Source organism: Chrysemys picta, chromosome 1 (genome assembly GCF_011386835.1).
Source record: "Chrysemys picta bellii isolate R12L10 chromosome 1, ASM1138683v2, whole genome shotgun sequence".
NCBI classification, from domain to species: domain Eukaryota; kingdom Metazoa; phylum Chordata; order Testudines; family Emydidae; genus Chrysemys; species Chrysemys picta.
This window is the reverse complement of record NC_088791.1, coordinates 192,273,214-192,292,733: the sequence shown is the minus strand read 5'-3', so window position 1 is coordinate 192,292,733 and position 19,520 is coordinate 192,273,214. Positions and strand designations below refer to the sequence as shown.

The window sequence follows — 19,520 nt, the reverse complement described above, 5'->3', positions numbered from 1 at the left end:
GGTGCTTTTCAAATGAATCATTTGCCAGAATAAAATACAATATATTCAGTCTTTCATATATTTGACATAATGCAAATTTTGTTTCCTTTTACATCATCCTGGTATTATCACTGCTCTTAGTTGTCCCTTTCCACTAATTATATCCATAACTATACAATGCAGCATTGTGATGTAAAAGGGACCTGGGTTGCATAATATGACCCTAGTATGATTATTAATATGGCTAGTTCTTGTTCTACTCAAAACCATACTGAACAAGGATAGAAGGCCAGAATAAGGGTTAGGAATTCTAGAATAATTTTGTCACATCTATTATTTTTAATTCCCATTTTACAATTCCTTCACTTTCTTCCTATCGATTTCTGTTTCAACCAGTTGGCACGGTGTGATTCTTAGGTGTTTACTGTTAACATTACAAAGGTTATATTTAAACTAAACAAGGGAATACATTCTGTACTGATTTCTACCCCATGCTACCCTTTCAAAGTCCTAATCCCATTGGTTCTAAATCAGAGATTCAGGGCCAAATTCTGTGCTGAAGTCAACATATACTATTGTTCTGTCAAGAGAGGGGTATGCTCCTTGTTCCATTATACAGTGTTTTGGAGGCATTGTTTAATCATTTGGTGATAACATGTACATACTGATCAGAGTTCAACAATGCCAATTTTCCATATGGGCTTTAAGATATAATACATGGCATATGGCTGTAAAATTATAAGACATATACTAGTTCAGTCCGTAAGAGTTGCTATTCTAGTCTTCCCCCCACCCCCAGTAGCATTGTTTTGCATGTACTGAGGAGAAAGACAAAAAATAATGACAGAAAATGTGAAGTTTGGTACACTTATTCAAAAATAGCATTCAGCCAAGAAAATGAGACACCATCCCAATGTTTCTTTCAGGGCATAGTGCAAGTGATAAACTTACCCTATGTCTGAAGTAGTTTGCAACCTCTGAAGAATATTTTTTGCTTTCTAAAGCAGCGGCATGTTGTCCTTCTAGAGGGTGCTTTCTCCAGGACCATGGTCTAAGAAGTGATTTATGAGGTGATGGGAGGGAAGTGATTAGGAGGCAACACCATAAACTGTGGTTGGTGTCCATGCACTATACAACTACTGCATACAAATTAAGCTTTAATAAAATGATAAAAGTTGGAAAGATCTGCTGTATTTTAGATTTAGTTTTCAGGTGGTGGGTGTAATTCTTGTTGTCCAGTAGATTGAAAAAACACCCCTTTTGATACACTGTAAATAAATAGGGTTCCTAAAGGGACCGCATGAAAAATGCTTTGTTTAGTGCTAAATCACATGAGTAGATAAAGTTGTTTGACACAGTTATGTTTAGGCTCAATTTAGCGGTGATCATTCTTCCTCTGGACACTCCCTGTTTTATAATTCCCATTTAAAAACCATGCAAACAAAATACACGCTGGCTAAGAAAGGCTTGAATATTGCCTAACATAGAACAGGGATAAAGCACTTTTAATGTGTAACTTCATAATCCGACATAAATACTGAAGGGAAAAACAGATTACAGTGTAGCATTGTTCTCAAAATAAACTTGGCAATTTATAGATAACCCATTGTGTCACTGGTATCATACACCACATCTGCTAATGAAAGGCTGTAAACAGATATGCTCCCAAGCCAAACTTGCTAAGATATTTGCCTGAGTATACAATAAATTCCCTTTTATATAAATGTAGCTTATGGAGTGGCTAATATTAAGATAGTTGGTGTACAATTCACTATGTCTTGCTACCCTATACAGATTTGTTCATGCTTATAAATGTTCTATACTTTTGATAGCTATTTGAGAGTCAATTTGTAAATAAGCAATTGAAACTTTGCCGATTTTTTTATTTTAACACAATTAAACTCAAATAGCTCAATTTCCCTCTGACTTGCACTGGTGTAAATCAAGAAGATCTCTACTAGATCACTGTGGAGTTACACTGGGGGTTAATGGATCAGATAATCAGGGCCAATAAGATTTTATAGTTAAGATTGTTTAAAATATTGTACACTTGAGTTAGGAAACCTAAATTGGTTATCCTTGTTGGATTTCTTCATTTTCTATGGCAATTACATGAAAGGATAAGAAGGCAGCATTAACTCAGTCTAACCCACGATATTCTCACATCATGTGTCTCAGAATCCCGCTTCCTCGGATAACGGGGGATAATTTTCACATCTCTCTCACTGAGGAGTGTATCTCATCTTTCACTCATGTACAGATCTTATCATGGACAGATGAGGGTGGGAGATGGGAGAGGAAGTGACCAGTGTTGTCTATTATGATTCGCTGTGACCTCCACGGGAGATCTATTGTAGATTGAAGCTGTTATAGCAACCTAACTGGATAAAGAAAAAACGTGTTCTAAAAAACAAGCTTCCTGAAGAAATATTGATGGTTTCCAATCAAAACAAAGTAATCCTTTTTTTGTGATTATTTGTTTTTAAAGCTACGATTTTTGCATGGAAATGTTTAGTAAATTTCACAGAAGGGGTGCAGGAAAAAAACAGTAAGTCACAGAAAGGTCACCAAATAATATCATTTTGGGTACAGCAGCATACATAGGAGTATAGTGGGGGTGCTGAAAGATAAGGCCAGGGCAGGGAGTAGGGACGCTGGACAGCAAGCCCACCCTGCAGTGGTGGCTCCTGAGTCATGGGGCTGAGGCTGGCTCCCAACTCCAGATGTTGTAACCTAGCACACAGGGTCTTAGTGCAACTCAGGTTTGGCTGGTCCTCCTCTCCATATCCATCTGCACATATGGCTCAACCTGAGTGGCACTGCAGCCCTGTGCACCAGGTCACAACGCCACTCAATCTGGAGGCCTAAGCAAATGTGATTTCACAGCCATTTCCAAGATTTCACTGATTTTATTCAAAGTTGCTATTTCTGTGACCTCTGTGTCAAAATGATATCCTTATTTATGCATATTTGAAGTCAATTTAGTATTTTGTGGTGCCTGATTGACAGTCTAGGAGTATGCAATCCTGTATTTATTAGAATAGGCAGCAACAGTGTAAGCTCTTGCCCTACCAGTATGCCTCAACTCCACCTTGGAAGGTCAAACAGCAGTTCAGTCTATGACCATTCTGCTAAGGCTACACACTGGAATGACTATTTTGGGGCTACCTTGTTCAGTGGAAAGTGAACTGATACCATCATCTGTTTCACACAAACTACCAAATAGCTCTTAAATGGTAATGTTCTCTATTGACCTGGGCTTGAACTTCTCTCCTATCCCACTAACAGTTTACTGAGCCAGTCAGTGTACCATTATTTTAAAATGTTATCTCTGCTACTATTTGTGCTCTTATCCAAAATGACGGGGGGGGGGGGGGCTATCGGGGGGGCCATCTATACCCTACTGAATGTGTCTTTAGACGGTCAGATCTTGGCTTTATAAACAGCCAATGTCAGAAATGCAACTCTGGCCCCAATTCTTGGCTGGTGTAATGGAGCTGTATTGATTTACATCAGTTGAGGATTGGGCCTTTTTTCTTTCATGGGAGTTGGAGTTGGAAAGGGGGAGAGTGTTCGATCATGGAGAGCCAAAGGGAATTGCCACAATTTGTGTAGCATCTTCTTTCCTGATTCTTAAGGCTCAAAAATCTTTCTCTCTGTAGCAATAAAGATAGGTATTTTGGGGGAGGAGGGTTAAATAAAAATTAATCCATCTCCAGAATGAATTACTCATTGGGATCATGGTTCTGGATATCCAGACTTGTTTAAAATTCCCCTAGCTTTTTTGTGGTGGTGGAGACCAGTATTTCCTATCACTGCTTGATAAAAAAAAGTCCTAATGTAGCCACAGCTCACTGACATAGAAAGTACTGCAGATGCCTTCATGTGTCAGCCCAAAAAATAATTGAATAATAGCTAATGAAGTGTCAAATAAAACTACTCTAGTGAGTTACACTGTAAGGATACTATTGAAAACTGAGTACCATTTGAAAAAGAGAAGATTATGAAAAATCAAAAATGTAAATAATATGGGGAAAGAATAAGCTCCGATCATTAGACACTTTAACAAACATAAAGCTTAGGAAAAGATTTCATGCCATAAAAAGCATCATGAAAGGCCAGAATTCTGCATTGTCTGGGTACACATTTGATTCAGTGGGAGAATCAGTTGCATGAAGAATGCAGAATCAGGCCCTTATATGCATCTTTTCTATTATTATACTTTATTGTTTTGATATGCAGGAGCCTCTTGGGTCCTGCCCTTGTTGGGTTGATAAAGGCACTTGGAGACCCTGTGTTTAGTAACCACTGATGTACTTTATTCTCAGGCTCGTTCCCACCACTGTTTCACCATGTACAAATTACCCTTCACCATCTGCAGGCATGGGGGAGTGGAGAGCTACCTCCCTGCTTCCATTCCCTGCCTTTTTCCTTTTCTCTTGCTCTCCCCTGGCTTCCTTCCCCTGTGGCTTTTATGCAGCCCCAGGCTAGTTCGGTAGCAGCTGTCTCCGCCTCCCCAATTAGGGCCAGGTAACCTCCAGCCTGCTCTAATTTGTTCCTCTAACAAGGAATGGGCGTGACAGAGGGCTGAATCTGCAACCCTTTGCCCAGCACTCTGTCACAGTGTGCATACATATACTATGGCAAATCCTGCCTGTAAATCCCTTTTATTGTTGTTATTTGTTTTGTGGCCATACCTAGGCGCCCCAGTCATGAACCAGGACCCCATTGTACTAGATACTGTACGAACACAGAGCAAAAGTCCACAGCCATATTTCAAACAAAACAAAACAAAACACAGCTAAACCAGAAAAAACACAATAATGAACATTCTTACACTGGCAAGGAGATGGACTAAATGACTTAATAGCTTCATCCCTCTCTACACTCTATATAATGTGTACACACTCATGCCAGCATTGCAAACAATCTTACAAGATGAATTCCAGAGGGAGGTGACATATAGATTTATTAAAATTACGTTAATTTCTTGGATTAAACAAATCAGCATTTAACTGGAATTCATCTTACATATGTATGTAAAATATTTATAATAATCCAAATATTTTCCAATTATTAATAACATTAAAGTCTGTATCTTGATTATTTGAAACGATGTCTTTCTTCAAGTCTATTCTTAATCCTGTTGCATATACATTACCGTAAACTAGATTATATACTAAAGTAGTGGGGAAAAGGCTCTCATAAGACTGGCAACAATATATCAGAGCCTAGAGCATCTAAATGGTACACTGAACAATCAGTTGCAGGTGGAATGTTAAGTGGAAAAGAAACAATTTATGAGATTAACTTGCGGCTTCGTCTGTGGCTGTGAAAATGCATTAGTGGTGATGATCGTGGTTAATAGGCCTTTGCATTTCAGTTAGGCTTTCTTCCTCCATCTCTGATTCAGGCAAATGATCTTGTGGTGAAAATCCCGAGCATGGTCCCTTAACAGCTCGGAGGCAAAAATGCCTTCTCTGTGGAACGTCATTTTTAGATGTGTACCACTAATGTTAGAAGGAATAAATGTTAGGTTCACCAAGGCAGTGGTATGTGGATGACATGCAACTCAATTGCTGGGGCTGGAAGCTTTTTTGCACCTGACTATCTGAGGTCTTGTATGCACTACAGAAGAGTAAGAAATGGACATTCTCAGAACTCCTTCTCACTAGTTCAGCAAATCTCCTTGCCGTGTGTATATTAAAAGTATGTGTATTGAGTATAGCCTTACTCTGTAAGTAGTCTCCCATATTGTCTATTTGAGGAGTCAGTCTGACATACTAGAGTACAATTCAGACCAGTGAGGGGTGTGCTGTGTCACCCCTGCCCTGTAATCTGGAGTGCCTTGAAATATCTTGTGTTGTAGCCTCCAATCTGGACTGCTCACAACCAGATACCAGCATGCAGGTCACTCCCAGATGTCTTTGTTTTAACTGCAGCCTGCCAGTGACACCCTGGCTCTTACCAGCCTTGGTTATATGGCAGGGTGACCCCAACACACTCCCAGTCATGGGCTTTATAAAATTATAGAACTGGAAGGGACCTCGAGAGGTCATCTAGTCCAGTCCCCTGCACTCAAGGCAGAACTAAGTATTCTCTAGACCATCCCTGACAGGTGTTTGTCCAACCTGCTCTTAAAAATCCCCAATGATGGAGATTCCACAACCTCCCTAGGCAATTTGTTCCAGTGCTTAACCACTCTGACAGGAAGTTTTTCCTAATGTCCAACCTAAACTGCCCTTGCTGCAATTTAAGCCCAATGTTTCTTGTCCTAGCCTCAGAGGTTAAGAAGAACAATTTTTCTCCCTCCTCCTTGTAGCAACCTTTTGTGTACTTGAAAACTGTTATCATGTCCCCTCTCAGTCTTCTCTTCTCCAGACTAAACAAACCCAAATTTTTTCAATCTTCCCTCATAGGTCATGTTTTTTAGATCTTTAATAATTTTTGTTGCTCTTCTCTGGATTTTCTCCAATTTGTCCATATCTTTCCTGAAATGAGGCGCCCAGAACTGGACACAATACTCCAGTTGAGGCCTAATCTGCGTGGAGTAGAGCGGAAGAATTACTTCTCGTGTCTTGCTTACAATACTCCTGCTAATACATCCCAGAATTATGTTTGCTTTTTTTGCAACAGTGTTACACTGTTGACTCATATTTTGCTTGTGATCCACTATGACCCCCTGATCCCTTTCCGCAGTACTCCTTCCTAGGCAGTCATTTCCCATTTTGTATGTGTGCAACTGATTGTTCCTTCCTAAGTGGAGTACTTTGCATTTGTCCTTATTGAATTTCATCCTATTTACTTCAGACCATTTCTCCACTTTGTCCAAATCATTTTGAATTTTAATCCTATCCTCCAAAGCAATTACAACCCCTCCCACATTGGTATCATCCGCAAACTTTGTAAGTGTACTCTCTATGGCATTATCTAAATCATTGATGAAGATATTGAACAGAACCGGACCCAGAACTGATCCCTGTGGGAACCCATTTGATATGCCCTTCCAGCTTGACTGTGAACTACTGATAATTACTCTCTGGGAATGGTTTTCCAACTAGTTTTGTACTCACCTTATAGTAGCTTCATCTTGCTTGTATTTCCCTAGTTTGTTTATGAGAAAGTCATGCGAGACAGTATCAAAAGCCTTACTAAAGTCAAGACATGCCATGTCTACCACTTCCCCCCTTCCACAAGGCTTGTTACCCTGTCAAAGAAAGCTGTTATGTTGGTATGACATGATTTGTTTTTGACAAATACATGCTGACAGTTACTTATCACCTAATTATCTTCTAAGTGGTCACAAACTGGTTGCTTAATTATTTGCTTCTTTAGCTTTCCAGGTACTGAACTTATGCTGACTGGTCTGCAATTCCCTGGGTTGTCCTATTTCCCTTTTTATAGATTGGCTCTATATTTGCCCTTTTCCAGTCCTCTGGAATCTCTTTCGTCTTTCATGACTTTTCAAAGATAATTGCTAATGGCTCAGATATCTCCTCAGACAGCTCCTTGAGTATTCTAGGATGTATTTCATCAGGCCCTGGTGACCTGAAGACATCTAATTTGTCTAAATAATTTTTAACTTGTTCTTTCCCTATTTGAGTCTCATTTTCCTCCAACCTCATTTTCAATAATATACACTAGCGTGTTATCTTAAATAGAGTTACCCAGAAACTTCAACTTAAACATACTGGATTAAATAAAACAATAAAACAAGTTTATTAACTACAAAAAGAGATATTTTAAGTGAGTATAAGTATTGAGGCATAAAAGTCAGAAATTGATACAAGAAAAATAAAGATAAATTGCTTACTAGTGCCTAACTTAACAAACTATATTAGATTCAACCCAAATTTCTCACCACATGCTTCCAGTAAAATTACTGATCACACTCTTCAGTCAGAACCTCCCTCCCCCCAGAGTCCAACAGCTGTTTCCTTTTGTCTTCTCAGGTGTAGAAAATGTGGAAGGTAGGGACAGAGAGAGGGGGATCTTATAACTTCACATTCAATGTTACTATACATATTTTATCAGGACAATGCTGACCATCAAATTATGAGTTTCAAATGATAACTCACAAAGCATATTTTGTACAAAGAGTATTCCAGTAGTGTGTAGGGTGTGAATACAGGGGTGTATTCCATCACACTAAAGGTAATAGTGTGATTAAAGGTGGCAGAATCGGTCCTGTGATACATACTCATTTTTGTGAGAAATGTAACGGGAACTAAGACTTATGTTGTGTGTGTACCTCACTCTGCAGATCCTGGGTGTTGCCAAGATGTCAGAGGCGTACGTAATCTACTACGTCATGTCTTCTATTGTAATTGAAATAGCAAAGTGGTTTAGAGACAGAATGGCAGCCTTATATCTCAGTCAATAAAACTAAAGCTGAGGCTCATGATGCAATCACTTGTCATTGTGTGTCTTATCCACACTCTCCTTGAGCTCCAGGAAGAGCACAAAGCACAATCAATTTCCATGATGCTCACTTGTGAAACAGTATTGAAAATGCTAAGCAAATTCACTGAGGAGAGCTTTCTACTATGGGCAGCTAAGTGAAGGAGCTGCCAGTATTCACCTTGTCTCCCCACCCTAGAACCAGTGTACCAGATGTGGAGGAAGAAAGAAAGGGGAGAAAGCAATTCACTCTATCCTTGCAACCACAGTTTATGAAATCCCATCAAAAGCCTAAATCTTACAATGAACCTGTGTAGGTTGATATTATGTAAATGTTGGTATAGAAAGGTGCCATTGAAATCACTAGATGTGAAAAATGTTATCTATACTAACAGAGGCATGTAACTCACAATATAATGGTATGCAGTCCTCATTTAAGTCTTCAAAACCAGTTGCTACACATACACAGTAGTAATTATTCAGGTCACTCACTTCCATCCTCTCTACACCCCACACTCCTATGTATCTCAAGTAACTGGGCTTCTACTCTCAGATTAGCAACAATATTATACTATTAAGGGGAAATTCTTAATTCAGCCTTTTATTTTCTTGCTTTTGAGCTGTGCAAAGAAAGAAATCATCAGAAACCAGAGAGTATTTGTATAAGTTCATTTTTAGAGCATCTGTAAATTGGCTTAAAATCATTAGGGCTTCCAAGTCATCGTGCATCACTGCGTTTTTGGCACCACTAAATTTTGTCTGTAAAGATGCTTCTCATCTGTGACTTGAAAAGTTCACGTGACGTTGCAGCATATTCCACTGTCTATTTGATCTTATAATCAGAATTGCCCCTGCTCTTAAACCTGACCTTATTTTACTTCAGTTTGCATCTGTTATTTCTTGTCTTATCATTTTTAAACTAATGAAAACAGTTCCTCTCCTTCCTTTTTATAGTACCCTTTTATGTACTTGTAAACCTCAGTCATGCTGTCCCCTTTGGCTTTCTTTTTTACCTCAAATAAATGGAGATATTTTATTCCTTTAATCTTTCCTTATAGGTAGTCTCTTCCAGACCTTTAATCACTGTAGTTGCCCTTCTCTGGAATCTCCCTCATTTACTGATATATTGCCAATAGTATGATGCCCAGAACTAAATGCATTGCTCCTGCTGTGATCTGAGTGCTGAGAAAGGGGGAATAGTTGCCTCCTTGGTCTTAGATGGGATCCCTCTATTTATGCATTTCAAAACAGCACTTCTCTGCTTAGTCTACAGCATTACCTTGAATAACCAACTTTATTTTTTTAAAGTTGCATCTAACCTGCATTTCAAATTTCTAGCCAACACAATATGGAATGCACAGATTAGAAACTGCAGAAGAATGGTTTTGCAATGGAAACTTTGACCAATCCTTCACTGCAGCATGCCAGTTATGGACATCAATGTAGTAGACAAAGTAAAAATATCCTGTATACAAAAAGTTTATAGTAGATGTAGGGCCAGCTTGTGACTTGAGCTACATCCACCTGCAGTGGACTAGAGAGGAGTAAGAGTGCCCTTTGCCCCTGCCTGGGCTATGCAGATCTTGGAACGGGGCATGCTGGTGTCTGCATGGACTGCACACCCAGTTATTTTCACACAGACTGAAGCAGGTGAGCAGGGAGCGGCCAGGAATGAGCAGAACCTTGGCTTTGACCCCTAACAAGCCTCCCAGAAAAGTTGAACCACCATTGGGGAGTATCCATAATTGACTGCTGGTATAGACCAGCAGCAAATTACTACACCTTTGCCTCCTCCCTGGAGAAAAGAGGAATCAGGGAGTGGATGGTGCCTCAGAAGAGTGTCTCTGAGACACAGTACGTCCGAGGGGGGCCACTCAGGATGTGCAGTTTACATCGAGCTGCGCCTAATCGAGCCTTGAATTATAGCTACTTACTTTTTTTTTAAAGCAGCAGACCCAGCGTTCAGGGTGCTCATGGTAAAAGCAATAAGTAGGACCGCACAAACTGGCCCCTCTGAAATCTCCCCACAATTGAGCTCTTTCCTACTCTCGCCTATCAACTCATTCCTTCCCATGGGGAAAGCCTGGAAGAACAAATGGGCGTGTCACTGCCTGCTGAAGGTGAACAAATCTGGGGTTTGATGCAGAAAGTATATTCCACAGATGAAAATCTCTCCCTGAACATAAGGGTATCCAACTCCCCCAAATGCCTACACCAGGGGCGGTGCTAGTTTGAGTGCCTCAAAACAAAGAAAGACCTTTTAACCAGCATGGCTTTCCACTAAGAGCTGCACCTTCTGGATGGTCTTAAAGTGTAATAATAATAATCATTAATAATGCTGCATACTTGCATAGCCTTTTTCATCTGTAGATTTCAATGGGTTTTACAAAGATGTCTTAATCTCCATTTTGCAGATGGGGAAAGTGATTTGCCCAAGACTTAGCTTCCTGTAAACCATATTACAGTAATAGAGTCTTGAAGTGACAAAAGCATTGGTCACTGCAAACCTGACCAACAAAAGGTAGGCAGATGTCCAGAGTTCATATCAACTGTGCCATTTCTCTAGTTGGCTCCCCAACATACCTGCACAACCTCAGCCTTCCCTGGGTTGAATTGCAGCCAAGTTACCCTCTTCCAAGCCAAAGTCCTGGCATAACAATGGATAAGCACCAGCCAGTCCAATTAAATATATAGAGTGAAATGTCTTCCACATATTGGAGACCTCACAGCCTATTTTGTCTCAATGGCCTCTCATACACATTAACTTACTTCGATTAAATATATATATTTCAATGTATATACAAGGGCATTGTGGGATATAGTGAGGATTATATGGCTATAACTATAGAATACTATTTTTTCTCAATGCTGTGTTCAATCATAAAACTCAAAGGCAAGCAGCACAAAAATATTTTAATATGTTAAATAACAGAGTAATTGTTTTTAGCCAATTCAATCAGACTACTTATGATAACAATTGCTATTCCTAGCATTAAGTGTTTGCAGGGTCAGTTGTAAAGGCCTGATCCTACAAATCCTTATTCACATGAGCAGACCTTCAACATATCACATGTAGAAGCAAAGATTTCTCACACAATTAAGAGTTTTTGGCAACAGGGTCTTAACAGACAAGCTAAACAATTCAGACACTAGCTGACCCAGAGAATAGTTCTATTTTAGGCCCCAATCCTTCAAACAATTAAGCATGTGTATAATTTTATTCATATGAGCAGTCCCATTATTTTCACTGGGACCACTGCCCAGAGTAAAGTTACACAGCAGTGTAAGTGTTTGCAGGATTGGGGACTGGAGCCTTTTTTTTTTTTTTTTTTTTTCAGATTGTACTTTTATTTTATATGGGCCAATTCTGTTAAGGTCTACATCTTTTTTCTTTTCACAGTATTTTTCCTTGCTCCTTTTCCTCTGTAAAATATGCTCAAAAACACATGCATTTAAGCAATTCAGAACAAGTATATTTTTCTTCATGTTTGCCCTTATAGTATTTGCATGCAGTAGCTGTAACTTGCATTGCATTCATGCTCAATTTTCCCTGTGCAATTTATATTGTTTAAAATTCATCCCTAAATCTGCTTTCTCATATTTCCAAAGCTTTTGCTTAACTGCATTAGTTTAAAAAGCTCAGTGCTTTGTGGTCTAGCAATCTGTATGACAAAAGCAACCCATAGTGGCTAGAGAGTCATATGTGGTTTGTTTACAGCTGTAATAAATTGATATTAAAATACAAATATAAGCAGTGCAGTATGCTGTTAATCATTAAAATACAAGTTGTGACTCCTGTTCTGAACTGATTCTTACGCATAACCTTCACAATATGTTATGACAATTCTTAGCCTTTGGAATACTAAGGAAGATTATGTTAGCAAAAAATGTTGCCTAATATATGTATAATTTACCTTCATATATAACAACCATCATTTCACTAGTAACTCTCATTTTATTCATGCAGCCTGTTTATTTCATTAACTTCTATTCTTTCAGAGTATTTACACAGAATGATTCCACCTAGAGATTTTCACCATACAGTACATTCAAATTATATTTCTCTGTTCATCATGCACAGCTCAGTAAAATTGAAGATGATAAATTAAATTAACCAAAAGATTAAATCATTCTTACTGCTGCCTTAACCCTGATAGACATGTAATATACAACATTCAAGTTCAACTTTATCAATTATCTCCATCACATATAACTCCTTGTTACAGTTTATTTTAATATAAAGCCTGGCTTCAAGCTATTTAAAATGCTTTATTATTACTCTTGGTTTAGTAATACATTTCTTTTCAACATGGATAATGCCAGCTAAATGGTGCAGGGTTATAAGGATGAAATATTTCCCATGTCTTCTATTAAACATGGAAATTTTGTGTTTCCATTTTCCTTTGTATTTCTATATCATTTCCATTTCAAGTGACTAATTCAGATTAAGAAAGGATCACTAATGAGTGAAATTCAGCTCAGTATACTAATGAATTTTAAAACTAAAATGCCTTAAAATCACCTGACTATAGCTGAAGAATCCTACTTGATTCAAAAAACAATCAAATTCTGTTGGTGTGTGTATTTTACATGATGTAATATATACAAATATGCAGAAGTTACTTCACTGAAACTATTCTCCTTATCTATTCAATGTCTATAAAAAGGTTATCCACCACTAATATATCCCATATGTAATAAACATAGTAAACTGTATTTTATAAATCCCCACTTGCCTTTTTAATTGCTCCTAAAAATATAACGAAATAGATCAGAAGTAATTTAGACTTGAGATAATTTAGCACAAGGGAAAGTTGAACAGTGAACAGTTCACTGCAATGATTTAATACTACAAGTGGCAGAATTAAAAAAAAATACTCAAAACGTGCTCTTGTTAAATGATGAGGTTTTAAAAAGCTTTTTGATTAAATCCTCGACCCTGTAATTCCTCAATAAGTATATTTAGTAACCCATGTATCCTTCATTCACTTTGTTATTTAAGGACATATTTTATATTTGCCACTGAAGGTTCTGTGAAGATACTATGTTGTAAACAAATTTCGAACAACTATCAAGATCCTACCCTGTTAGTTCTGGGGGAAATACTAAAATTGCATCACCTATATATGCTACTAAAAAAACTGGAAGCTATAGAGCGACGAAAAGCCATTCTAAAATGAAACTGTTGTTCTCTTGTATAGAAAGAACTGCGTCTGTATGATGCATAAGAAACTTTTCGTTAGGGAACGGGAGATACCGCTCAGGACGCGTCGTAAATGTGGTGGTAGTGTGTTTGCAACGCAGTGAGAGTATGCAGTTTCTGCCTTTCAATAACGTTTAGCTCCCAGTAAAGGGGAAATTGCAGCTTCTGGGAGACATAAAAGAAGCAGGATCCTGAAAATATGAAATGTGAAAACGCTCCTACGTGCAACAACGGAGCAATTTTAAAACAAATGTCTAGTGAATTTGCAAGATCACAGGCTGTGCTCATCTCCGGTGAATTAAATACCCATCGGAAGCCTTCTGCAGAGGATTATTGACTAACCAAACAGGCGGCATATTAGGAATTAAATCCCCCCCATGAACATGCTAATGAAGGACATGAATTCCCTGTCTCTGGGAGAATTACACAGAGAAATAATCCACGTTAGCTTCATTTTGTGTAAACAAGATCGGGTGCAACTGTAGTGCTTTTCCTTTTGTTAAAAAAAAAATTATTCCTAGCACCAGACTTGTGAAGCTCCTCGCCCGGGCTCTGGTTGTGTTTGAATGCGAAGTGTTAGCCAAGTTGAACTTTTCCCTCTTCTGTCATGAACAGAAGGGCGCTGGAGCCGGACAGCGGCTGGCGATTGAGCCGGGGCAGGGTGGGGAGTGTGTAATGTGCCCCTTTCCATAACTTGGGTGGCACACGCCCTCCTAACAGCTGCTTTCACGTGGGGAACAGGTGTGTTGCCCTGCGCTCCTCGCGCAGCCCGGGCTTGGCTGGCGCAGGGAATGCAGCGCGGAACGAGATCTCCCTGCCTGTGCTGGCCGCAGGGGACACGACTAAGGGGGGTCGTGAGAGCGGCTAAACACGCCTAACACGGGTGTTCCTCTTTCAGCCACGTCTTCTCGCCCGCAGAGCGGTCGCTGCCAGGGACGCGTCCTGCGAGTTGAACCCCTGAGCTCTTAGTTGTGTGGCTCAGGGACCAAACAGTTCTGCGCCCGCCACCTAATCCAGTCCCTGGTTCCCGGCTTGTTAGTTTCTGGAGGGGGGAGCTGGTGAACCCCTCCCAGCAATGGGCTCCACCCTGCCTAGCTGAGCCGCCCGAGGCTAGGATCGCTCTTTACCAGTTACCCGCTCAACATTGCCACACTTGCAGATATAAACTGGGGAAAGAAGCATTTCGCCCAGAGCCTGGCTCAGCCGAGCGCTAGATACATGGCATCGTTCATCACCCGGACTCTTTTTCTCTGCTCAGAATCTGCTCTCGAGCAGCCTTTCTCTGGGCTGGGGAGGGGGGGGTGTTGTGTGTGTCTCGGGCAGCCTTTCTCCGGGTGTGTGAGTGTGTGTAGCCTGTGCGAAGCTGTGCGGAAAGACCTGGCCTAGCTCCGGCGTGTTTTGCACCAGAGCTGGCTGAGCTGTTGCGGTTCCCTGCACGGGGCAAAGGACAGCCGGGCTCGTTCCCCGCCCGCGCCCTGCGGCTTCGCCCAGCTTTGCAGGAGAGTGCCGAGGAAAAAAGGCTGTTGGCCCCCTCTACTGTCCGCTCCGCATTGCTGCAGGGGGGAGGCGGTGCAGCGCCACCGCCTTCCCCGGGGTTTATTTGCTGTTTGATTTTGCATTACGGGTTTGGCTTGGATTGCGCAATAAACCGTAGGCAGCTCAGAGACTCAAGGAACAAGCCTTCAGCTCGCTTCCTCTTTGCTGTTAAAGGCAGGGCTTGTCCCTCCTGTTTCCACAGTACAGCTTTTAGCAATGGTTTTTATTAACCAACATGTCTGCTCCCCCACTTCCCTTCAGTCATTGGGGGACCAGCTGTTGTTGCTTGCCCTTATCCCTGTTCGGAACTGCTGTCTAGCCTTGCACCATACCCCATATATCCCTGTGTGGGAGCAACTGCAGGGCCCTCCCTTGCAGCTGAGGCCAGGACTGGGGAGGAGGGTAAGGAAATAGCCCTTGAGGTGACACAGAGAGAGAAGGGGTGGAAGGAGCAGCTTCAGGAAGGAAGGAGAGGACAACTTTGTGGCCTCTAGGCCCGTGGGGCATCTCCTGGGAAGGATAAGGAGGCACAGGCAGGGTGGTTATCTCAAAGGAGTGCTGGCTCTGGCATGGCCCAGAGATGTAATTTCATTAAATCATTAGCACAGTTTTAGGTCTCGGCTTGTTTAAATACTGCTGATGGCAAGGAGGGTATGGGCCAAACAGTGTCTGCCAACTGGCTATGTTAGCTCATGTTGGCCTTGTCTGTACTTGTCATTTTCCCCTCAAAATGTCACATCTTTCCTACCAATTCAGCTCCCCCAGCCCTATCAGCAGGAGGAGCACTAGTGTAGAAAAAGCACCAGCAGAAGCCTGCCTTGGTAACCCCTGTTTTATTTAGCTCACAAGGGTGTGAAATTTCAGGGGGGCAAGGCTAGCCAGGACATAGCCATGAGAGAGGGCAGCCGGGGCTGGGCCCAGAGCTGCTCTGCAGCACCCTCTGCCAGGAGTGACTCGTATTTGGCAAAGGGCAACTGCTTAAAAAAAATCAGAAGAAAAACTAAACTAAACCCATGCCATCAATGTCCACAGTGAAATGCTATGAACAGAAATCCCACTACTTCCATTTTGACTATGGGCAATCTAACAGCATGGCTTACCTTCGTGTCCTGAAATAAGCAGGACTTGTAAAGGAAAATACCCTGGATGCAGGGTGGCCAGTGCTGTGCTCCCTGTTTGAAAATTGGAGAGCTGTTTTAGAAGTGACTGGATCACCAATCCCACCATAGGGTGCAGAGGGAACTGTATTTTTTGGCTGGGTCTATGACATTAGCTGTGTCTATGGCACTACCAGAGTGGTCATTCAGGGGCAGATCCTGAGAGGGAGAGGCAGAAGGGGACTATAATAGTAGTTTTGAGAGAGGGGGTAGAGGCCCCTTGCTGTTGCTAGACTGGGGGTGAGTCACTGGGCTCTCAAGGGTGAAAGGACAGTTGGAACAAATGCTGCTGTGGTAAAAAAAAAAAAAAAAAAAAAGTGAATGCTTGTGCAAGCTGTAGTTTGCTGGGCCCACAATGTTACTCAAACCTCATTTAACTTGGGACTGTGTAACAGCAGAAGGGCATGGTGGGAACACAGGTAGTGCCATTCACTGGCTGAATATTTTGTGACTGAAATAGCATGATTTGTGCCTTTTTAAAACGTGATTTGCAGGCATATCTATGTTGGCCATTTGCCAAAGACTGCAATTGTCCTGGCCTCCCCTGTGAAAGAGATTCTAGAGAGACAAGGTGGGTGAGGTAATAGCTTTTATTGGACCAGCTTCTGTTGTGCACATGTTAAAAGCTCAGGAATATGACAGAGATTGAAATCCCACCATAGGGTGCAGAGGGAACTGTATTTTTTGGCTGGGTCTATGACATTAGCTGTGTCTATGGCACTACCAGAGTGGTCATTCAGGGGCAGATCCTGAGAGGGAGAGGCAGAAGGGGACTATAATAGTAGTTTTGAGAGAGGGGGTAGAGGCCCCTTGCTGTTGCTAGACTGGGGGTGAGTCACTGGGCTCTCAAGGGTGAAAGGACAGTTGGAACAAATGCTGCTGTGGTAAAAAAAAAAAAAAAAAAAAAAAAAAGTGAATGCTTGTGCAAGCTGTAGTTTGCTGGGCCCACAATGTTACTCAAACCTCATTTAACTTGGGACTGTGTAACAGCAGAAGGGCATGGTGGGAACACAGGTAGTGCCATTCACTGGCTGAATATTTTGTGACTGAAATAGCATGATTTGTGCCTTTTTAAAACGTGATTTGCAGGCATATCTATGTTGGCCATTTGCCAAAGACTGCAATTGTCCTGGCCTCCCCTGTGAAAGAGATTCTAGAGAGACAAGGTGGGTGAGGTAATAGCTTTTATTGGACCAGCTTCTGTTGTGCACATGTTAAAAGCTCAGGAATATGACAGAGATTGAAATTGTATAAACCTGAAAGGACCCTAGAGGGAGGAAGGAAGAAGTGACAGATTAAAGTGGGGGAGGCGGGATAGACTTGCAAAATTGTGTTTGTCCAGACTGTGTATTTTGGGGCGAGTGGGTGCAAATATCATTACACATTTCAATATAGTCAGTCATCGTGATAAAGTTCAAGTGATTATATTTGGTGCCTGGGAGAGTAATTTTTCAAGGCAGGGCTGATTATGTACAGTTAACCCTGTCCTAATAGACATCCCAGGAACCCACCAATTATCAATTGCCTAGTAGAGGTGGCTTTTAAATGTAGTTCAGACAAAACTGCAGTGAAACCGGGCGGGGGGGGGGGGGGGGTTCTGAAAGGCTGGCTTAGGCTAGGGTTTGCTTGTCAGCTGCCATTCTTGGTGCTGGTGTCACTGCATATAATATCCTTTAGCATTAGCAAACCACAGGCAGGGAGCTAAGTGCATTATGCACAGGGCTGCTGCCGCTGCCCCCGCAGTCGGTGTTTGCGGTGGGGTCTGAAGAGCAACAGCAGCCGCACATGGTCTCTGCCTCTGTGTGTGTTTTGTGGTGGCCGCGGCATCCCATTGACACTTGGGCTCTTTACAGTAGCTCCGGCGGCAGCGCCCGGGCCAATTCCAGGAGCCCCCGGACTGGAGCCGCGCCCTGGCTGATACCGGAAAGGGATCTGATTGGCCGGCGTCCTCCCCATATGCAAAAGAGCTGAGGGAATGACATTCCTCCGCACTCTTACTGTAAAAGCAAATTCATTTCCAGTCAATCTCCATTCATAGAGCCAGAAGGGCGCAAGGGAGGCGGGAGGACCAGGCTTTCCAGATCAGCATGAGCAAACAAACAGCTCCTCACAGAAGGTCATAAAGCTGTGTAGCCTGTGTTCAGTAGGCAGCCATGAGGAAGCGTTCCCTGTGAACACGTGAAGACTCTCAAGCTCTCTCAGCTGTGGAAATGGGCTTTTTTCAGAACTATCTTCTGGGCTGGATATTTTAACTTCTACCGAGTCTGTGAACTTTTGTCATTGTCCTGTGTGTATGTGTGTGAGTGCTCCAGCTCCTCTCTCTTTTCGGAAGGGACGCTCGCGGTCCTTTGCAAGCAGACATTAGTTTTTACTTGCCAGCTTTCAGTATCGATCTCGTTGAGGCGAAAAGAGAAAAAAGCGTGTCTCCGAAAGCAGAGTTCCACCTGCTGTGGTTAAAATATTGTCAAGCAGCTGGCTTCTGTGGCCGAATTAGAGGAAGATTGTCTCAGAGATTGCACACACACACACAAAAAAAAGTTGGCAGTGACTCACCAAACTGCTGCAGACTGTTGGTTGACTTCTGAAGAGTGTGTGTGTGTGAGAGAGCGCGCGAGAGAGCTGTTGCACACACCAAACCACAGAGAGAACCCACAATTTAACCAACATCCCCAAACCCACGTTTTTATGTGTGGACTTTTTAGCCTCAGAGCTTGAGATCGGCTGCGACCTTTCTAAGATTTAGGAGAGACTTTGTACCAAAGGCATTTATATCTATATTGAATTCCATGCACTGAACATTTTTTCAAAATTACTGACAGATCATGACACGAGTACTTCTAGAGCAACGCAAGTCGAACTACTGGAGCTGATTTTCAAGGCTACTTTAAAAACAAAAAACCCTGCAGAGACCATTAATGGATTTCTGTTGTGTTTAAATTCTCTGCAGATTATACTGTAAATATTTGATGAAGTACAGTATATGTGTGTGTCTGTGTATATATACATTGTTATAGTCAGCTGACCTTTGAAAATCCTAGCTCGCGCATTGTATTCTTTGAAGATTGAAGCCGATTTTCGCCATTTTAGAGAGTGGCTGTTGTCTATGGAAGATACTGATGTATTTTGTATTCTATTGGGACTTTAGAAAAATCACCTGGAAGAAACTGATAGGGAATTAACTCCAGGTTTTGCTTGTGTGTCTGAACGTGTGTCTTAGCTTTCCCCTGCCTAAATATTTCCTTGGT

At 41.6% G+C, this 19,520-nt stretch overlaps 1 protein-coding gene across 7 annotated transcripts in view; it reads left to right on the top strand.

Moving 5' to 3' along the window:
* Positions 1 to 19,520, top strand: part of RUNX1 (RUNX family transcription factor 1) — a 213,385-nt gene that overhangs the window by 106,487 nt on the left and 87,378 nt on the right. The window lies entirely within an intron of this gene.